Genomic DNA, 21675 nt, shown 5'->3' with positions numbered 1-21675 from the left:
TGAAGTCTATGATTATGGAAGTAGAACTATTGTGTGTGGTGTCAGGATCAAAGGTAAGACTGCTCTTGTATGAGGCTGAGATGGAGTAGAAGGGAGAAGATCAGTGAAAATGAGAAACCTGAAGAATTAGGAGACTGGAGTACTTGAAGGAACATCAAAGTCTGTAAGTTTAAGAGGGGAAATTGGGGTAGAGAATGAACCAGCTACTGAACTTGAAAAAGGAGGGAAATTTTGGGGTATGAAGATTGCAGATAATAATCATAAAACAGTAATGATGATGATGATAGTGGTGGTGGTGACAATGACCATGATGATGATAGCTATCATTTATATAATCAGTCACTGTACCAGTTGCTTTACAAATGTTTTCTCACTTGATCCTCACAACAATCCTATGAGGAGTGTGCTATTATTATTATCTTCATTTTTCAGAGTAGAAAATTGAAGTTAACAGTAGTTAAGTGTGTAAGGTTACACAGTCAGTAAAAACAGCCACATTAAATTCAGGTTTTCCTAACCCCAGGCCCAGAACTTGAAACCTCTGCCATCTAGCTTCATGAGGATGTGGATAGGGTAATAAATTTTAAAAGAAGGAACCTCAAATGAGGAAATATTGTTAAATGGTGAACAGAGAGGGAGTACCTTAATGTGTTAGTGGAAAACAGAGAGTGTTCTGACTCTCTTTAGGATCAGCATATTGGGGAGTATGAAGGAAGGGGCAACTAGTTCTAGAAGGGTGCTTGAGGATTGTGTATAATGGCAGAGAAGGAAGTCAGATCTTTGTGAGGATCAGAATCTGGAAGGACTATGAGAGGAAAGGTTTAAAATTAAAGGAAATTTGTTAATTTTGGAACCAAAATCCCAGAGGGCACAACAGAAAAGTCAATTAGAATTAGAGTCAGACATGGGAAAAGTAAGGTAGAGGTGATTAGAATAAAACAAGAAGTGGGAGATGGGTAAGAGGCATCAGGGGATTTAATATTATTGGGATTGGGAAGGATTTTGCTAGCCATAGGGACTAAGTCTGAGCAGAATAGCACTAGACATGAAAAACTCAACTGAATAGAACACTCCCTGTGCGCTGGTTTAGGAGGCCGTAGTGCAGGTAGTTTCAATTGGAGTCTTACCTTATAATTTCTTAGAGTATTCTTGAAAATAACAAAACTCTGTCTCTATAAAAATTTTATGACTTATTTCCTCTGCAAATAAGGTTTTTGTTTTTGTTTTATCATATGGGTCATAACTTTTCACTAGCTTAGAAGTGTGTGGCTGTTCTATCTAATGTTTAGGTAAGGGTCTATTTCTAATTCCAAAACATTTTTCTTCTCAGATTAAAGAAAAAGTACTATGAAGACAAAGTCCCATTACTTTCATGGAATTGAGAAATGCAGAAAGAAAATAAGCAGAAAATGCTGTCATTGAGGCATAATGGGTGATTTGTCTTATTCTAATTTATTAATAGGAGTTTTTTGGTCAGAAGTAGTAGTGGAGCTCCTTAATTCATAGACTGTTCTTGCCATCAGGACCCTCAGAGTTCATCTTGTTTAACTCATTAATCATCTGTAAAGACAAAAGAAAGGCAAAATGGATTATTAGTTAGATTGTGGGTTCAGATTCTACTTCTGACACATACTGGCTGTGGGGAAATGGCCAGCTCACTTAATTTCTCATTTCCTCAGGCAACTCTCCAGATGGTGAGTTGCAAAGTTGCCCTCCAGTATTTGATGAAGAAGTTTCCATTTCAGCAGTTATTTGCACTGATGAAGTCAGAGATTTGGATAAAAAAGAAAAGAAAAAGAAAAGGATGTAGTGCACATGAAAATTTCAAAATATTTAATTCTGTGTCCAGGAATGATTCTGTGCTGATGACATTGTTCAAACCACATATTTCTAAAAGGATTAATTCATCAGAATGTAGTAGCAAAAAAAAAAATCTAGAAAAGTAGTCTTTAAACACTACTCCCCACATGGAGCAGGTTGACAAGTTTTCTGAATCACTCTTCTAAAATATCTCTGAATCTATCACTTCCCCCCTTCCATTTTTAATTGCTACCACTCTCATTATTTACATACATAGACAACATCTTAAGCATTTTCCTTGCCTCTATTCTACCCCCTCCAATACCCTTTCCATCTTTGCCAAGATTAATTCTCATGTAAAGATCTGGTATTGATATTTCTTTGCTCAAGACCCTTTAATGGTTCCTGGTTGACTATGGGACAAAAAGACAAAAGCTAAATCCTGAAACCTGGCATAGAAGCTGAAATTAGGAATAAACAAGATAGATTGCTGCCTAGGGTAAAAAATGTTAGTGACAGGTGTATACATCAAAGGACAATGTCTTAATATTAGTTTTCTCTACATATAATATATAGATATAGCTATCTTAATATTATAATATTAATATTATATTGCCAAGAACGCAAATACCTATTTTGTTATCAATCATATTTCTGGTCATGCACAGACAGCATCATTTTCAAATGTTGGATATGGGGTACCATTTCAAAACTTTTTCAGTGCAGCATAAATGTCTTGTTCTCCCTCTATCAGGCAACCAAGTTTCTCCATTATCTAGTACTTACTGTCATATCTTTGCAACTTTATCTTATGTCATTAGATTGCAAACTCCTTGAGGGCATCAACTATTTTTTGGCCTCTTTTTATACCCCTAGGGCTTAGCACTATAACTGCCACATAGTAGATACCTAATAAATGTTCATTGTGCTTTATATACCAAATATTCTAGTATCTAGCCAAATTGGATGATTTCCATTCTCCATACATGTCCCAAAATTTTCTGTCATTGGTGCCTATGTTCATGCCACTTTCTTATGCCTAGAATGTCCTCTCTCTTATCTCAGATATTAACATGTTCTTTATCCTTTGAGGCCTTGTTCAAAATCTACCCTATCAAAGATGCCTTCTCTTGCTCTCCCAGTTTATGCCATGTGGATAGAGTGATGAGTTCATGAGTATAGAAGGAGATATTGACCTTGACATTTGCATGCTATATGACCACAATAAGCAAATTATTAAATCTCTCTGTGCCTTACTTTTCTCAGTTGCAAAATGGGAATAATAAGACATTTATTTAGCAAATAATTCCTTAAAATAATAATTTTCATTTTTAAATAACTATTTTAATTCTTTAAATAATATTTATTTCATTTAATGTAAATATGAATGTTTTCTCAATAATGTGGCATTTGTAATGCTTTCAAAAAAGTTAAAGCATTATATAAATGTCAGTTATAATTTTTCCTTCGGAGTTCATATAGCACATGTGTTCTTTTCTTATGCAGATGTCATTTTATTATGTAATATAGTCATAGACTTGCAATTTCCATGAGGATAGGCACTAGGTCATCCTTAATTTTTGACATTTCCCCCAAACCTGGCACACTGTCTAAATATTTGTTGATACTTGAGAAATATTTATTGAATTATACTGAGATGCAAGGTTCTTGAAGGGGAAACTGTTTTAAAAAAATCTTTGTGTCCTCTTTGATTTGTTAGAGCATAGTTAAAAACCAATACTGAATTAGAACAAAGAAGAAGAAAAGAGGCAATACATACAATTAAGATAGCTCCAACCTGATATACTTAAACAAACTGGCACCAATAATGGGAAATTAAATGAAAACAAACATTAAGAAAGATTATCATGATTTTCCACTTAGATTTAACCAAGGTACATCCTTCAATGAAGAGGCTAAAAGATTCTGAAACTTATTTTAGTCAGCAAATACTTGATTCCCTTGCCAAGCAGAAAGATATGGTAGCCAAGGGAAGCACATGTTTAGAAATAAACTTGCTTCCAAAATAGTTTGGTGGAGGATACTGAAGGATTATGGAAAGTGTCATCTTATTTATCACTGGAAGTGGTGGAGACATAATCACATATACAGAAAGATAGGGTTTTAATTAACCTAGAATGCACAAAGGATATTTAAGAATAAAGATGGAAAGAGGACAAAAAACTGATGACAAATGCAATAGTGGTATAAAGATATACAAAAAACTTTCTTCCATAAGCGAAAATGGAAACATTACATTTAGTTTAACATTCCAGTCCCCAGCTATTGCACAGTGAAGTAGAAGTGGCAATAAAGTAAGCAAAGATTAGAAGAGTAATTAGACTAGATCAAGACTATTCTTGAGAATGTTGGTGTTGGGATCAACTCAATTTTAAGGGCACTGAGGAATCACTTATCGAGATATTTAAGAAAATATGTGGAGAAGCAGGAAGGATATCAAATGTTTGTTATGTGCCCTCTTATTACCAAAATAAAAAGATGATAGGAAAATAATGCAATATGCTTATTTCCCCCATATCTGTCAGATGTTTATAAGACTAATCTAACCTTACAGAGAGGGCATATTTGATGAAAATGTTAAATGGAAAGATACAAGCTTTCAAAAATATGTCTAAACAGATCACAGATACCTTTTTCTACTTAACTTATTGTTTGTTGGCTATAAAAAATGTATTCAGTAGAACAACATGTCACCTTAAAGATAAATTATAAACATTCCCATATAAATTTAACAACAGAGATAACTTTGTTTGATGACTCTCATTAGAGCAAATGAAAGATAAAACAGGAGCATATGTGCTTGACAAAGGTGTTTGACATTCATGAAGGATTTCCAACCCGAAGTCCAAATATAAGAGGAATCCCCCTGAGCCAATGAGATCTGCCAGATGTTTCTGTTTGCTGATTGCTTCAATTCCTGGATGTGGTGATTATGACTAAAGAGATGTCAATTTGCCCTCATCAGGGAAACATTCAAACCACTATATGGTAGCGAGGTAGAGTTAGATGTCCAGCAGGTGTCACTGAAGATATGTGCCCAGAAGCAGGTAGAAGGAAGCAAGCCTGTACAGAGACAACATACCCAGCAGCCCCTAACCATCTGTTAGTTACCATGGGACCAATGAAAGTAAGGCCCATCAGGAGACCATCTCGGACCAACAGAGCAAGAGCAGACTGAGACAATTGTGTTCAACTGTGCCCAGAATGGCATAACCACTAAGGACTAGAAGTATAGCACACCTAGAAGGAAGGGCATTCACCGCAGGGATCATACCCAATGAGAGCAGTGTCTTACCAGAAGACACTAAGTGGTCCTGCAGCATCAGAGGCATGAGTTTCCTCCTATGTATGTGCCCTTACCATACATACCCCCCTACATTTGTACTCCTCATGTATGTAATCCTTCTGCATGCCTACTTTCACTTATAGGATTTATATTTGTGGGAGAGGTACCCTAGGAAGGGATATTTCTACTCTAACTTTTCCCCCATTAAATTGACCTAACTGTGTCCTCTCTCTGGATAGAGAAAAGAGAAACACATAAGTGGGAGCTCTCCAGGTTTATCCTACACCCTCTTCTTGGACTATCTAAGCATTGTCACAACAGTTCAGGTTTTGCCTGATTTTCCCCCCTTTTCTTTAAATAGACTATTTAAAATAGTTGTTTTGGTACCAACTTGATATAGTTAACTACTTTATTCACTAAATATTTCATTTTATAAAGAGAGAATAGTAGTAGTAGAAGTCTCTCGGTAACCGAGGATGACAATTGTCTTTGTGCGTTTTCATCTATGGTGTATAGATGAGTGTGCACAAAGACACTTGTGCATGAAGGAGATTTAAGTGGAAAAGTCAATGCACAGAGACAGTCTCACTCTCTCGGCGTTGGAAGCCTGGGTCCAGTGGCATGAAAAATTGTTACGTCTGGAGACTTCCTCAGCTGCATTGGATGGCCGTATTGTCTTTTGTGCTCCAACATGCCCTAAGCACTCCACAGTGCTTTGCTGCGTCGCCATCTCAGCCGTTGAACCTTCTTATTGGTTTCTTCTGCCTGTTCCGCTGAAACAGTCTTCACATGCTGGGTGAACAAAGCCCTGGTTCACCAGGGGTCTACGACCTGATGGCTACCCTCACAAGGTTTAGCTGGCCTGTCGAAGCTGTTGCCTGGGGTGTGGCCGCTGCCACATGCTAGCAGCTACTGGGAGCCACAAGTGAGAGCTGGGTGGTGGGGGGGGGGAGGGTCAGAGGCTGGAGAGCTGCCCTAGGAGGGCACGACAAGCCCTCCATACCAGAGATACTACCCCTCCCTGAGCACCCCATACACCCATACATATAATATGTAGGACAAGAATTATGTTACTCTCCTATTAAATTTAGTAGTGTCTACACTTTTACAAGAACCTAGAATCATTTTAATCAAATAAAAGAATTGTAGAAAAGAGAAGATTTCTAGCTGATCTGTTGCTGCATTGAGAACAAAATAACCATGAGTGGATGAAGGAGCAAAAACAAACTGAATGAACAGGAAACCTAAGCCCTAATCAAACCTAACAATAAGACAGAGCCAAGGCACCCTCCTGCTGGAGACAACTTAAAAGGTATGCTCCCCCCAAAAGCCAGAATTCAAGAACACACCAGTTTAAGGGGAAGGAAGAAGGAAGGTTCTGGGACCACTCCTCCAACGAGAGTGCTAAACCTCCAGCGGCAGCTGAAACCTCTAGGTGTGAAAAGGTGCTGGTCTGGAGGGAGCACCTTGCGGGCAAAGCTGTGCCAGGCTCAGAGCATTAAATGTTCTTTATTCAACTGTAATGGTTCTTTAATGTCCTTCTTTGTCAAATCAGTTAAGAACTTGGAAATATGAGAATATCCCACTATGTACTGTCTTGAGAAACCAGCAACCCCTAGAAAAGCTCTAAGTTCTTTCTTAGTTCTAGGGATGCCTAGCTTCTCTATGTCTGCTATCCTTTTCTTAGAGATTTTCCTGGTGCTCCCCTTCAGGACAAATATTAAATGTTCCACTATTGGAAGGACCCATTGAATCTTCTTTTTAGAAACTTTATGTCCTCTCTTATAAAGTTCTATCAATACTTTCTTCCAAACATGAGTCTTCCAAACATGTTTTTGGGTCAGGAGATGCTAGCAATGAATCATCCACATAGTGTATCAATCTACTACATTTGAAAGTTATGGTAGCTAGATCTCTTTGCAACAGTTGTCAAAATACTGAAGCACACTCACAACATCCTTGCAGTTATCTAGTAAAGCACAGCTGAATTTGTCCCTATTGGAAAGCAAAAATATTTCGAGAATCAGGGTGCAACGGTATGGTAAAGTAAGCATTGCTCAGGTCTAACACTGTGAACCACCTAGCTTCTGCAGGTATTTGGGTTATGATATCATTTGGAGATGGCATGACAGTGTGTCTTTTCCTCATAAAATTATTCAGAGCCCTTAAATCCATCACAAATCTTCAGGCGGGAGTGCCATCTCAATTTAGCTTATTCTTTTTAATAGCTAAAATTGGGCTATAGTATTCAGATACCGTAGGTCTCAATATGGCTTCCTCAAGCAAACTATTTTTTTGTGTAAGATTCAAGCAACATTACGATGTGAAAAATCTGGGGAAATTTATTTGAATTTACCCAAGAATTCACTGAAGCACTAGCCATTGTTGTACTTAGAACAACTAGAAAAAAAAACCTGAAAAGATTCAAGTTTTAACATCTGTGTATGACATACCAACAGATGGGTGTTTGCAAAATATCAAAATGATGTGGTCGGATCAAGTCGATTACTCCTGTCAGGATTGAGGTCAGGGAAGGAATACCACCTAAGAGACTGCAATACAAATTGAATAGAGAAGCAAAAGAAGGGATAAAGAGAGAATACTTGTACATTATCATATAGATGTAGCCCCAGAAACAGCCACCTCAATCATAAACATATAATAAAGTCTGACATAATTATTACCCATTTTTTTAAATCATCCAAATTTGAAACCTCAGCACTCTTTGACTCTTCCTCTTATTCCCTCCCCACATTCAACCAGTTGTCACGTCCTATCAATTTTCTCCATATTATCTTTTCTTTAATCCCTTATTTTCTGTCTTAGAATTTCTACTAAGTATTGGTTCCAAGGCAGAAGTGCTATAAAGGCTAGGCATAGGGGATTAAGTGATTTACCTAAGGTCATGATGGTGAAGCTATGGTACCCATAACAAAGACAGCACACAGAAACACAAGCACTGTGCCATCCCCAGCAGAGTTGCTCCCTTTCCTCTCCCCACTGCACTTTTCCACCCTTCTGTGGTTAATCCCTCCTCTGAGTAGAATGCTTAAACCAATCCCATCTCTTTTTCCCTCCCCTGTTTGGGACTAGGGGTTACAAGGGGAGGGGAGGTTCTTCTCTACCTCCACTAACCCTGTGTCACACCCTAAAAGATCTCCATTTTCTTCCTTCCTTCTTCACCAACTGCCAGCCTGGGGGGTGACCCCACCCCTTCAAAGGCTAACTATGTTTCCACTGCCCCTTGCTCCCACCCCCATGTGGGCAACAGCCAAATAGGCAGGCAGGGCTGGATTCAGGGGCAGGTCCAGTGGCAAAAGGAGGTGACTTCTCAATTGCGCAAGTCAACTGGAAGCCTGCCCTCACCCCCACCCCATCCACAAATGCAGGGTTGGGGGGCACTCGGTCTCTGAGCCACCCAACCCCCCATCCTTCCCCAACATTGTTAGTCTTCTCTGGCCAAATGAAGCCTGGAAGCAGCACCTTCATTGGAGGTCCTATGTTGGCCTAAGGAAGCTGCATCTACCCCAACCTGTGCCACAAGCTGGCTGGGAGCCCAGCCCCTGCCCAGAACAGAGAGGGGCACTGGGGGTGGGGGAGTGCTGCATGCAGTCTTGGGGTGTGGGAGGGACTTGACACAGAATCCCTAAAAAATTCTAAAAGGTTTGCCATCACTGGCCTAGGGCCATACAGTTAGGAAATATCTGATATCAGATTCAAACCCAGTACTTCCCATGTCCAAGCCTAGTTCTCAATCCACTGGGCCACCTAGCTGCTCCTTTATCCGTATTATCTTCTTCCTAATGATATTGCTAACAGCCTAGCTGAAGTTCTTATCACCTATTGCCTAGACTATTAAAACAATGTTCTTCCCCCCTTCCCATCTCTTATTTTTCAATTCATCATCATTTATTGTATTTGAATTACCAACCAATTATTGTATTGAATTACTGAGATACTGATGTACACACACCAAGCACTTAAGCCTTGGGAGATGGTGATTTTCCTTGGAGGTCTATAAGCAAAGGAAAGATGGTTGCTTCTTTTAAGATGCTATACAGGAATTTTCCCCCCCTTTGGCAACATGGTTGCCAAGAAAAACTTCCTAATCCACAGATCTTGTCCAAAAATCCCAGAACTTCATTTGGAAGGGATCTTAGAGGCCTCCTAGTCCTCTGTCTCTAGGTGGGGGAAATTCCCTGTTTAGCTTCCCAATAAGTATCCAATTAGACTTCCAATGTGGAGGAAACTGCTGTCTTTTAAGGCAAACAATAAATTAACAAATATTTATTAAGTGCCTAGGATGTGTCAGTCAGTGTGCTCTATGTTGAGAATACAAACACAAGAAATGAAACCCTATTCACAAAGAGCTTACATTCTGGGGCAATGAGTTTCACATCCAGATAGCTCTGATCATTAGAAAGTTCTTCTTGACACCAGGCTTAAATTTTGGCTTTTCACCTTTCATCCATTGTTCCTCCTTTTGTTCTCTATTATCAAGCAAAACAATTCTAATCCCTTCCCCAGAAAGATAGCCCTTCAAGGGTTGAACGCCAACATCACATTTCCTTTCTGTTTTGTCTTCTCCAGACTGAAAACATGCTGAGTTTCTTCTACTGATCTTAGGGATTTACTCACTGGGTGCTCTTGAATGGGACTTGTTATGGCAGAAAACATTTCTCTCCATAAAATCTGCTTATGAGGTAATCTGTTCAGTTGCTGTTATGTGACAGCACATTCCTGCCAAGTCTAGCAAAGAGAAAAGAAAACAGAAGCTACTTACCTCAAGCCAAAATCTTATCTAAATAGATCTATCTTCCATAGATCTCCTTTCCCTTGATCCCTAGATATTTTCAGTCCTTCCTTGTTTCTCTCATGCTCTCTGAGAACAAATACCAAATTTTAGTTACTTTGTATCTCTCCAAGAAGTTACTTAATAAGTGCTTGCAGGCATTGATACTGTTTATTCAAACCACAAAGTGAGTAGGATTTAGTGAATGAAAGTGATTTAAAGATCAACCCCAAAGCCAACACTTTTCTTGTGCAGTTCTAAGGAGGGATGATCCCAAGTAAAAGGACCTAAGAGGTTTTCGAAGTTCTGATTCTGTGCCTGAAGTTCATTGACCAAGTCAGTGTTATTCTTTGTGCCATGATTAAGATCACAGGCAAAGAGAAGTTGAGAACTTTTTCTTCAAAAACAGAAGCCTATGAAATGATCTGCTGGAGCAGTCAGGACTAAAAGAATACTAAATCTAGTCTGTGGGACAGGCTCCATTCTCAACTACACACGTTGCTCCTAATTTATTTCAATGGGAGTTGTGTATACAGAATTGAGGACAGAAGTTGGATGTATATCAATTATTTAGAATTTAGAAGAATGAGAATTTCTTTTCAGGCACCTTTTGTTCAACAAGATAGTTATTTGCAGCTAGTGAATGATTCTCCTGTGCCTATGTGCAATGTAACCTCTTCATTTCCAGACTTCCTAAATAATATTGTAAGAGAAATTTTAGGGTTGTGACTTAATCTAAATTAATTTGGTCACCAGGGAATAGCCCAAATAAAATACCCAAGTCAGTTTGGAAATTTTATGGTGGTTTAATTAATATAGAGGGAAGGAATTAAGGAGAAGAGAGAGGAAAGGGGTATAGGATTTCTCCCACCTGGCCTGTGCCAAGGGGTGTTCAAAGACCTCCGCCATGAGGGTTTTTTGAGAAGATTAGAGGCTTTCCTAAGAGGATAGTGTTTGGAAGGTAAAAGAGAAAACAATCAGCCTAAACTCCGAGAGATCTCAGTGAAGATGCCTCAACTGAACTAGGCTACTAAGCTTCTCCCAGTATTGTATCAAGGAAACTCACTGCCAAACGCAGACAATAGCTGCCACCATGCCAAGATGCCAAGATGCTCAGCACGCTGCTGCCAGTCACCTCTCCGCAAAAAAAAAAAAAAAACAGAGAGAAGAAGTGACTTTTTACATCACTTTCCTGTGTCTCACATGTACCAATGGTAGCTTAAGCTTGACTTAGGACAGTCCAGGGGGTCTGTCAGTTGTTTCTGATTTGTCATTTGCTAGCACATGTCTGTCATAGGCCATCCTCTAAAATACTTAATCCTTAAGTAGGGATGTAGAAATTCCTGTTTTGTTAGACTACACAGGGTGGAGTAAATCTAAAGTACACAATACTGAATAACAATGTTTGTCTAAAAATTCACAGCTAAGAAAAGTCAGTTACACTTGTTTAAAATCATTGGTCTTACTAATATCAGTGGAGTTGTGAATTGGTCCAACCATTCTGGAGAGCAATTTGGAACTATGCACAAAGGACTTTAAAAGACTGTCTGCCCTTTGACCCATCCATAACACTACTGGATTTGTACCCCAAAGAGATAATAAGGAAAAAGACTTGTACAAAAATATTTATGATTGTGCTCTTTGTGGTGGCAAAAATTTGGAAAATGAGGGGATGCCCTTTGATTGGGAAATGACTGAACAAATTATGGTATCTATTGGTGATGGAATACTATTGTGCTAAAAGGAATAATAAAGTGGAGGAATTCCATGTGAACTGGAATGACCTCCAGGAATTGATGCAGAGCAAAAGGAAAAGAACCAGAAGAACATTGCACACAGAGACTGATACATTATGACACAATCGAATGTAAATAGACTTTTCTACTAGCAGCAATGCAATGACCCAGGACAATCCAGAAGAATTTAGGAGAAAGAATGCTGTCCACATCCAAAGAAAGAACTGTGGGAGCAGAAACGCAAAAGAAAAACATATGATTGATCACGTGGTTCAGTGGGGTATGATCAGGGTTTTGATGTTAGCAGATAACTCTACTGCAAATATGAATAACATGGAAATAAGTTTTGAACAATGATACATGTATAATCCAGTGGAACTGCTTGTCAACTCTGGAGGGGGGGAGGGAATAGGGGAAGGAAAAAATCATAAATCATGTAACCATGGGAAAATATTCTAAATTTAAAAAAAGGAAAATTCACTGGTCTTACCTCTCAATAAGTCTCAGGAAGGCATTTAATAATCTGAATGAAACGAGATCCCTCGGTCCTCTCCTGTATTAATGCAACTAAACTGATCAGGTGTTGGACAGCCAATTGTATGCTTATTGTAGGAGTTATGGGTAGGGGAAAGAACCCCATTGTTCACCACTCTTATGCAATTCCTACCCAGGTTAGTTATATCTATTATCATCTATATCTAAAATAGACCCTATACTTTCCTCTAATAAAATTTTCCCCTTCTAGGGAGCAGCTGGGTAGCTCAGTGGATTGAGAACCAGGCCTAGAGATGGGAGGTCCTAGGTTCAAATCTGACCTCAGCCACTTCCTAGCTGTGTGACCCTGGGCAAGTCACTTGACCCCCATTGCCTAGCCCTTACCACTCTTCTGTGTCACTTGACCCCCATTGCCTAGCCCTTACACTCTTCTGCCTTGGAGCCAATACATAGTATTGACTCCAAGACGGAAGGTAAGGGTTTAAAAAAAAAAAAATTTCCCCTTCTTTCAAGACCTAGATCAGATGTCATCTTCTCCATTGACCTCTTCCCTAATCCCATCCAACTATCTAAAGGACAGATTGCCACCCTATTCTCTGTAGAGATGACAAGTGCTATCTCTCTTGGAAAGAGGGTAGACTAGATCTCAGATTAGACTATCTAACCATGCTATACTTGAGTCAATTGATATTGTTATATATTTAGATAATAGTTATAGACATATACCTTAAATTTATAATAACTATGAAGTTTATGGATGAAGATCAAACCAAATAAAGCTCTGGAAGACCTAGTATGTACTATGCAATGAAATATAGAAGTTATATCTTTTAAGATTTACAAAGTTGTTTTTTTTTTCCATGCCTAGTTAAAATCTCACTTTATTAGGACTTTGATGGCTATATCTAACCTCTTTTCCCTTAGTTTACCAACTTCTTTTTTTCTCACTAATTTTTCATCTTCCTCATCTTCCAATTCTCTTTTTATTCTTTTTCCTCCAACACTTCTTCCCTTCTCCTCCATCTTCTCCTTCAACTTTGACCCTTCTTGTTCCATTCCCCTTTCTCTTCCTTCTCTAGTCTTCCTCTTTGGATCTTTTAGACAACTAAATGACACAATGGATAGAGCCCTGGAACTTTGAATGAGGGAGACCTAAATTTGAATTCTGCCTTGGACAACTACTAGCTGTGACCCTGGGCAAGTTATTTAACTTCTATTTGCTTCAGTTTCCTCATGTGTAAAATGGGTTGTTGTGAGGATCAAAAGGGATAATATTTGTAAAGCACTTTGCAAACTTTCAGGTTCTATGTAAGTGTGAAGTATTATTAGTTTCTCTTCTTTTTTGAGGCCTCTTTGAATCCTTTTTCCCTTCCTTCAGTTTGAGACCTTCACCTCCTCCTTTAATTTCATGAACTCTCCCATAATTACAAAACCCTATGTCTCCTTCTCCACTCTTCTTTCTCTTCATTATCCTTTTTCTTCCATTAAATTTTTTCTTTATTCAACATTATCTCACTGAAAGTAGAAAATGTTATTTTCTAATAGATAACACTACCAATAGCAGTAGCCATTGCATTTAGAAGTTCAAAACAGTAAATCCATTCTGAGCCTGATCTGAAGCACTGAAGTTTTTGACATTTGTTCTGAACTGGCTCTGTTCACTCATTTAAATCAATTTCTGGGAAATAATACATATTTTAATTTTTTTTCAAAATGATCTTTTGGAGGAAAAATCCAAAAGAGTCTTTCTAGTTTCCTTAGTTGAACTTTGTTCTTATTTATTCTCCAAAGGAGAAGTATTTTTTCAAGTTGAATTTTTTTTTAATCTTTAGGCAAATAATAGTTTAGATATGATGAAATCTGTTCTGCCTGTAGCATAGGGATTGCCTTTCATTCCACCTTTTATATAATCTTTCATCCTATTGAGATTTAAATGCTCTTCAATATGAAAACAAATTCTGCTATTTAGCCAGTCAAAAATAGTTGAAATTCTTTGAGGACAAGTTGAAATTGGAGATTCTAGAAGTGGTAAGTAGAAAATCATATAGTGGTTTCCAGACATGAAGGATTAAGTACTGAAAAATCTCTCTTAAAGATCTCACATAACCTCTTAATTACTAAATCCAATGGCTTTTTTCAGCCCTCATCTTCTCTGACCTTTCTGTAGCACTTAACATATTTGATCAGCCACTCCTCCTGAATATCCTTAGTGCTATGGGTTTCTGACATCCATAATGTCATTGACTCCTCCTTTCTTTTGCCAGCCCAAAAGCTCCTTCTCTGTCCATTTCACTCTTTCATCATTATCCTCTGGTCTCCTCAATGGAGATAGTCAATAAATAAATATTTATTAGGTGCCTAGTATGTAACCAGTCTTGGGCTAAGTGTTGAGGATAGAAATATTAAAAAGTAAGACAGTCCTCACACATAAGTACGCTAGTGGGAGGTGGTCCCCAAAATGATGACCATCATGGAAACCCTCTTTAAATAAAGGCTTTGGGAGAGATTCTTTGCTCCATAATCTAATCAAAGGAAAAGAAGTTGCTAAAAGTACTACTGATGAAGTACAAATACCAAAGTTTATATAAAGTGGCAGGATATTGAGTTTCTTGATGATGAGGTTCCTGGAATAATTATAGAATCCAAAAAAGTAGGAAATTAACTTTCCTAGATAATTTTCTCTCTGTCCTCTATATTCTTTCTCTTAGAGATCTCATTCATTCTCATTGTTTTAATTAGCATATCTATGAAGATGACTCCCAAATCTAGCTATCTAGCTCTAATTTAGGTAGCACAGTGGCTAGAGTGCTGAACTTAGAGTCAGGAAGACCTGAATTCAAATCTAACCTCAGACCCATACTAACTTTGGGATCCTGAGAACATCACTAAAAAAATCCCTGTTTGTGTCAGTTTTATCATCTATAAAATGGGGATAATAACAGCATAACCTATGCCAGAGGGTTGTAGTAAGGATCAAATGAGATAATAATTGTAAAGCACTTAGCACAATTCTTGGCACATAGCAAAGCACTATATAAATATTACTATCATTATTATTATTATACTCATCCCTGAACTCCAGCTCCCCATCTTGAAGAAGCTACAGACATCTCTCTACCTGGATATCCCACTAACCTCTCAAATTTAACATGTCCAAAAGTGAATTCATCATATTCCCCCATCATAGGCCTGCTTTTCCTGCTAATATCCTTCATTTGTCCCTTCTTCCCTTTGTCTTTCCCTCCCTCCCTCCCTGGAACCATGATCCTCCAAGTCACTCAAGTTCAAAGTCTTGGCTCTTCCCTTGACCTCACCTTCATATCGGATTACTTATTAATCCTGTTGATTCTTCCCCCACAACATGCCTTGTTTCCATCCTCTTCTGTCCACTTGCATGTCACCCCCCATAGCAGTAAATGGCATTCATTAACCTCCAAACTGACTCACTAGTCTTCCCTGACTCTAGCTCTGGTCTTTAATTCATAGAAGGGAGAAAAAGAGGTAGGGAAGAAAGAAAGAAGGGAGGGAAAGAGGATGAGAGGAAAGGAGGGAGAAAGGGAGAGAAGGAGGATTTAATAAACATTTCCTGTGTGCAAAGCATTAGGGTAAGTGCTGGAGATAAAAATAGAAAAGCAAAACAACCCCTGTTCTCAGGGAGTTCAAATTATAGTATGAGGGAGATAAAACTTCAAGTCAAATCAAAAGTTCCAAAGGTCTTTAGAGTACCAAAAAAATCAGATGATGATGTATCTTCTATAATGTCATTTCCATTGATAAGACTATATTGAGTTCTTATATAAAGTCACTTGACAATGCCAAGGACTTTGGTGGAGAGAACTTTCTTTTCTGGGTCTCAAGTACTGAGTATGTGGGAGTCATAACTCCCAAGATATACATTCATAAGGTTGCTTCCTAGATTAATGGTTCAGGGAAAGTGGGCTGGAAGCAAAGTAGATGGCTTAGGGTCTCTGCTCTTCCCACAGTTCAAGAATGTTCCTTCTTTACAGTAGTATTCAGTCAGAGGTTGGTAGTGGGCCCTTATCCAGATCCCTTCTCCTCAGAGATTGTTTTTCTAGATGATGACCGCTGGAATTAGACTGGACACAGAGTTGTTGAACTAGGAGACACTGCTATTCCTCAGATTCTTGGACTTAACTAACAGTGGCACATGGTCAGTATAAAGGATAGTGGACCCTTCTAAATGAGATGCATTGCAAAGGAGGAGGTGGAGTTCAGATAGCTATCTCCCTGCTGGGAGCCTCTACTGAAACTCACTACTTTTTTTTTGTAATTTTTTTTCAATTATCAAGTATTTATTTTGTTTTTCTCTCTCATCTCTCCATCTCCAAGAAAAGGAAAAGAAAGAGCTTTATAACAAACAAGTCAGGCAAAATGAAGTTTCTTATTGATAACTTCCAAAAACATGTGTCTCATTCTGCATATCTCACTCATTATGTCTCTGTCAGGTCAGAAGCATTCTTTCTTAGTCTTTTGGGATCATTGATCAGCATTCTTAAATCTTTCAAAATTGTTCATTTTTATACTGTTGCTATAGTATTAATTGTTCTGCTCACGCTTCACTCTTCATCAGTTGATATGTCTTCCTAGGCTTCTTTGAAAGCATCTCTTTCATTATTTCTTACTGTAAAAATGGATATTTGAACCCTAGATTTCAATCCCCAGAAGTCCTTGGTACTTCCCAGAATTCCCTATAATCTCACCTGAGTCCCCACCTGGGCGAGATCACAATTAGTATTTAAACTGGTGGTAATGCCTACCTCAACCTCTTCTATGCTCTTCTATGCTCTCTACTTGGCCATTGCAAAATGTAGTAAGTAAGCTATGAATACCTAGGCACATGGTTTTCTTATTTTGTATTTCTTTATTCCTTGATTTCTAATAATCTTTAATAAACCTCATAAAATATAATATTTCTATTACTAGAGACTAATTTAATTATATTAATATACCATAATTGGTTTAGTCATGCCTTTATTTTCCAACTCTTTACCAATACAAAAAGAATTGCTATCAATATTTTTGAACCATTAGGACCTTTTCCTAGTTCAGTCATTACTTTTTGACCTCTTGTGACTGTCCTTTATATTAGGGGCCTCTGTAACCACCCTGTCAAGAATGCTCAGTGTAGTTAAGCTCATGCTGTCATGGAAAACATGTTTTATACTTTAATAGTTTCCTGGTCTTCTGTCAGTTTAGTGTGAGATTTTTTTCCCTTTTTGATTCTATGCCAGATTTCTGCCTTCTTAGCAACCAACATTTCTTTACCCTTTCCTTCTCTCACTCTTACACTTTTGGCTCAGCTTTAATCTCCCTCCTCCCCATGGCCTTCTCTTTATAATTAGTAATAGAACATCATCAAGGTTTTTTTCAATTCTATAGAAAAGTTAATGACTCAAATGTTAAAACTTTTACTATGCAAATTTCATCTAACTGCCTTTTTTATTTTGCTGAATGATATAAATCATAAGGTAGTTTAATATAATCTACAATTAATTACTTTCAAAGCATAGCAAGTCCTATATTATGCCCCTTTATAAAAGGCAGGTTTCCTGTTTAGAACTGAATTAGGAAATGTGAAATAAATAATATAACTGACTGAAAACTATTATTTCTTGAAGTGGAGAAGGTAAACTGAGGGGAACCTGTTTCTTCACAATGGCTGTTATTCTCTGGCTGGCTTTTACTAGAGAGGGCTGCCACAGGCACTTAAACCTGCTTATTGGTAATTGAGGCAGATCAGACAAATACTGGGGAATGTCTCACACACACAGGGATGCGGATACACAGAGGACTACTGCTTATAAGGGACTGCTCTGGGGTTTACTCTGGGGTTTGCCTATTGATCCCTATTGATTGATGATGTATCAATCTATTTCCTAAGCCCTTTCCTCCCTCACTACCTCCCTTAACCAATCTCTCCCTTTTTCCTCCCTCACCTCCCAAATCTTCTTTGAAGCCTTTGCTTCTTTCCTCCCTCTTGAGTGAACTATAAAGATATTCTAGTTGCTTTCTCAGTCAAGGGATTTATTGGGATAACAGTATGGGAAACTGAGGTAAGGGGGATGAGGAATTTCCCTAATCTAAATGATATAAAATTGAGGGTTTGGGGACTCACAAACTGTGACTCTTAGTTGAAAAGATGGAGGACAATAGCAGTTCAAAATCTTCTTTCTTCTTCTTCACAAATCAGCCAGATCTCTCAGCTTAACCTCAGATAGAAACAAAATTCAAAGTCTCTAAGTTTCCTCTTGGCCAGCTCAACTCTCATATAGACCACCTACTCAAAAGCTTCTCCCCTGATCATCTTCCACTGCTCAGAGCCAGAGACAAAGTCCAAAAGTCAAGTCAGCCTCACAAAAGTCTCTCAGCCAGCTTTCAACCTCCTGAGAGCAAGTGTGTGTCCCCCAGTCAGAGACCCAGAGACCAAAAAGCCCCCTGGTCAACTCCAACTGCTCAGAACCAGAGAGCCAGAGACTAAGTCCCAAAAGCCCAGTTTCGAAGTGTGGCCAGCCAAAAGCCTCCAGGGAAAAGAATGACTTCCAGTTTCAGACACAGAGACCACGAGCCCCCTCCTCAGCTCCAGCTGCTCAGAGCCAGAGAGCCAGAGACTTAAGTTCAAAAGTTCAGTTTCTCTTCTTGGTATGTGACCAGCAAAAGCCTCCAGGGAAAAGAGTGTGACTTCCTGTCAGAGACACAGAGACCTGAAACCCCTTCCTCAGCTCCAACTGCACAGAGCCAGAGAGAGAGACTAAGTTCCAAAGTCCCTCCCCCCTGTCAACTCAACCGCCAACAACCAGGGACATTCTGTTGGAATCCTCTTTTGCATCTTGGTCCACACGTCCTGCAAAACCTACCTCTCTCTCTCTCTCTCTCTCTCGTATCTCTATCATAAATGTAACCCTTATGTTACAAGTCTGCCTTCTGACACAAAGGGCCCAGGTACACCTTGAGGACTCAATTCCCTGATGTGATCCCTAACTAGGCAAGTGGAAATCTTGGAGTAGATACCAGTTTCCTTTATAAGGACACACATAAGCATACACGCTCAAAAAGCTTAAAATTATGTATCACATTCCCTTAGGATCTCATACTCCAATTTGTACATTCTGACCCCTCAAAACTGAGTTAATTAATATTCCTTCAGGATCTGAGGGCTAACCCTAATGGGTTAGGTTTTCTGGTATTGCCCCACCTCCAGTCTGCTTTTCTTTGACATTGGTCAGTCAAATTTTTTAGGAAAAGATATTTAATAAGATAGTTTTGTAAAAATAGTTGGTTAAAAAAAAACACTTTCCCCATAAAAGCTTTGGGCATACTGTCCCACAAATACATACAAAGTCAATGAGAGTCCTCAAGTTGTTTTTTTCTTTCAAGTAGCTATCTTTCTATGTTTATATTTGTCTTCAGTGTGTCTTCCTACCACTGGGTATATAGCTTTTCCTTTCTCAAGGGACCATCTGTTTGCCTTTACTATATCTCTCTGCTCCCAAGTAGATGCCTTTTCTCTAACTGGTCCCATCTTTCTGGGACATGTTTAATGGAAAAAGACAGAGAAATCGATTCAGTAAAGCAAGAGCCAAAAAAGACAGAGAGACCAAGGGACAGACTCTCTCCCTTCTGCCCAGAGGAATTTCCTCTCAAGTGCCTAAATCTGGGACTATTTGCTGTAGAGCTGGTTCACTGCTTGACTGGCCTCATCACTGAAACTGACCACTATTTTTATAAGTAGCCTAAGAGATGTGACTTGATCATCTCAACTATTCACAAAAAATTTCCTATATGGCATCATCTGCCTTTTATCCAGTGGCCAAGAATCCTATGATCCTTTTTAATCTGATTAAGGGCTTGTCCACACATTGTGATGAGATTATAGAGAAATTCCTTAATGCCTAGTTTACTCTGTTGATTGATAGATGGATGTATTAAATCAAGGTTTCTATTCCGTTTATAATTATGTTAATCAGGGTGGAAGTAGAAACTCCCACCCTTACACATAAAAGTTTTATTTCCACAGTAAAGGACTCAGATGTGAGATTATTACATGTCCTCCCTCTATTGGGTTACCTTCCCCTTGAGATACAGCATGTGTGATTTGTTCTACTGCGGACAAGTTAGGACCTTCCAAAGCAGGCAACCAACATTCACTCCCCCATGGCAGAGCTCAACACTACATTGCTCTCTCACCAAAGGTTTTTTTCTGTTGCTATCCCCTATCCATGGTCTACCATGAAACTAGCGTTTCCCTCTATATCTGAAAGGAGACGGATCCTTCTCATTCCTCTCACTATCCTTAGCTATGGAAACTTTTCCTCCACATTCCCAGTTCTGCCTTCCAGTCCAAGCATAACAAGTTGAAACTTTATTCCATATAACAGCTCTTCAAATATCCAAAGATACATATCATACCATCATACCATCTTCTCTTCTCCAAGCTCAATATACCCAGTTCTAGTGCTATGCTGAAGCTGACTCTGGCCAGCTTTTAATAGCCAGTTTTCAAATTTTCAGTGGATTTATACCTCAGAAATCAGGAAACATTACAAATCAGGGCTTGCTTTGTTTTGTTGATTGTCTAAACTTAATAAAATGTTGGAGAAAATGTTAATAATTAAGATTTAAACTTAAATACTTGTATGTACTTTTTTTTTTCAGAGAGCTGGTTGTTAGACAGTTACCAGCATATTTCTGAAATACCCTATCTGTACACTACCCTTCATCTCCTTTCTTTACACTGTCCCTTTGCAGTAAATATGGTGGTGTCCTTAACAGTAATAGGGAAGCTAGGGTAGATTTGTGGGAAAAGATAAGATCCAGATCATAAGCCACCCATGCCAGCTAATTCTGTTTGATCTATTCTACCACATCAATAATAAAAATGGAAAGCTGGATAAATGTGAAGTAAAACATTAAAGTTGTTTTAATTCATATTTCTCTAATTATTATTTTTAAGCAATTTTTCACACTGTTGAGGATAACCTGGATTTCTGCTTTTGAAAAATTGCCCATTTATTGACAGAAAAACATTGATCTTATGCCTCAATAAAATTATTTTCCTTTTGGTTTGGGGATTTTTACATGGCCTGGTAATACAGAGAGATAATATTTGGGGCTATGGTCTACATAAGTAATTACTAAAGAACAAATATTAAACCAGGGAAAAGGAGCTTCAGGGTCAAAATTCTCAGAGGTTTCAAGAGTCTGTTTTTTGAGGGTTCATCTAGGGAGTTTTTATAGAATATGGGGTCAATTTAATGCTGTAGATTCATATCAGATTTTTCCCCTTTAGCCTACCTTGAAATTCAAAGATATCAGTTGCTTAGATCAAATCATCCTCATCATCCAGAGAGTAAGTATTAATAATCTTCAATGACAGATAACATAAAAGAATTTTATGTTAATTTTCCCCCAGATCTAGGATATGATTTTGTAGCAAGGTTTTCCATTGAAAGTTATGTACCCAGATCAGACAAGTTGATTCAGGTTGTGGAAAGGAAACTAAAACAAGTTCTGGACTTTCTGCCACT

The 21675-nt window shown here is 38.4% G+C and overlaps 1 long non-coding RNA gene across 2 annotated transcripts; it reads right to left on the bottom strand.

Annotated features, from left to right (window-relative positions):
* Positions 1 to 1424: 1424 nt before the first annotated feature.
* Positions 1425 to 18886, bottom strand: LOC103096479 (uncharacterized). 2 transcript variants are annotated; one of them, XR_008912177.1, is made up of 4 exons: positions 18267 to 18886; positions 9746 to 9856; positions 7561 to 7659; positions 1425 to 1560 (listed from the first exon to the last, which is right to left on the bottom strand). It is a non-coding gene; the product is annotated as an uncharacterized LOC103096479 (long non-coding RNA). The 2 variants fall into 2 exon arrangements; XR_472681.2 differs by lacking the exon at positions 18267 to 18886 and adding an exon at positions 10966 to 11034.
* Between the last annotated feature and the right edge of the window lie 2789 nt (positions 18887 to 21675).

This window comes from Monodelphis domestica, chromosome 5 (assembly GCF_027887165.1).
Source record: "Monodelphis domestica isolate mMonDom1 chromosome 5, mMonDom1.pri, whole genome shotgun sequence".
NCBI lineage: Eukaryota > Metazoa > Chordata > Mammalia > Didelphimorphia > Didelphidae > Monodelphis > Monodelphis domestica.
Note: the sequence above shows the minus strand (reverse complement) of the source record. Positions and strands in the feature narration are given on the sequence as shown.